This window comes from Galeopterus variegatus, unplaced genomic scaffold (genome assembly GCF_000696425.1).
Source record: "Galeopterus variegatus unplaced genomic scaffold, G_variegatus-3.0.2 Scaffold2793, whole genome shotgun sequence".
NCBI classification, from domain to species: domain Eukaryota; kingdom Metazoa; phylum Chordata; class Mammalia; order Dermoptera; family Cynocephalidae; genus Galeopterus; species Galeopterus variegatus.
The window spans coordinates 236,181-237,212 of record NW_007728904.1 but is presented as its reverse complement, the minus strand read 5'-3'; positions in this window follow the sequence as shown (position 1 = coordinate 237,212).

The window sequence follows — 1,032 nt, the reverse complement described above, 5'->3', positions numbered from 1 at the left end:
TCCAAACTTGGGTGAATAAAGAAGACTTGTTTAGGCCCTATCAATGTTGGGAGACTGGTAGGGACTCCCATGAGTACATCCAACCTCTGAGAGTCTGCTTTATTTATTTCATTTTAAAATAATCATTAAAGGTTTCCATCAGCTGGGTAAGTTCTCTAGCTCTCCTTTAAGGCTTTCTTTACAATTTTGGGACTCACTGTAGCCTTTTTAAATTATTTGTTGTTTTAACATAACATTTTTTGTTGGATTTTTCTTTTTTTAGATATGGCTCTGGCCTAGGTAGGCCATAATCAAGATCTTCCTCAACACATTCCTTTGGTAGGGTTTCTGAGACAACAGGCTGTGTTTTGGATTGCCTACACTCTGAATTTAGCCAATCTTTTCCTTTTATTTTAGCTATTACAGATAATAATAATTAAGGAGTTGTATATTTCACTCAACTTTTATTTTACAGTTCTTTATGGGTCTACTGAGCCAATTCCCTTGTAGATATGTATCTGGCATATCGAAATTTCATGGGTAAATTTTACTCTCAGTAACTGATCACAGCATATGTGCTGTTTCATACCTTGGGAATCCCATGATCATCTAGGAATCAAAGGTTCCTCATCTCCTGCCCTTTCCTTCTTTCTCTTCCCAAATCATCTTTTAGTGAGTTAGGATCACAGTAGTTAATCACACTTCTGACACCAACTATTCAGTCACCAAACCTAACTAGGGTAGAACAACTCATTTCTGGTACTAAATACTCAGAATTAGGACAGACCCAACAAGTTAAAGGACATGGTCCATAACAAGATTGCATTCAGTTCAGTTTGGCTACAAATCTAGAAGGTTTTTACAACCCTGTTCACATCCAATAATTTACTAAAACTACCCACAGAACTCAGGAAGTCACTATACCAACTATTACAGTTCTATTTTAAGGGACATAACTCAGAAACCAAAGTGAAGAGACACAGAAGGCAAGGTCTGGGAAGGATCAGAATGCAGAACGCTGATGCCTTCTCAGGTTGTGTCATCCTGCTGGCA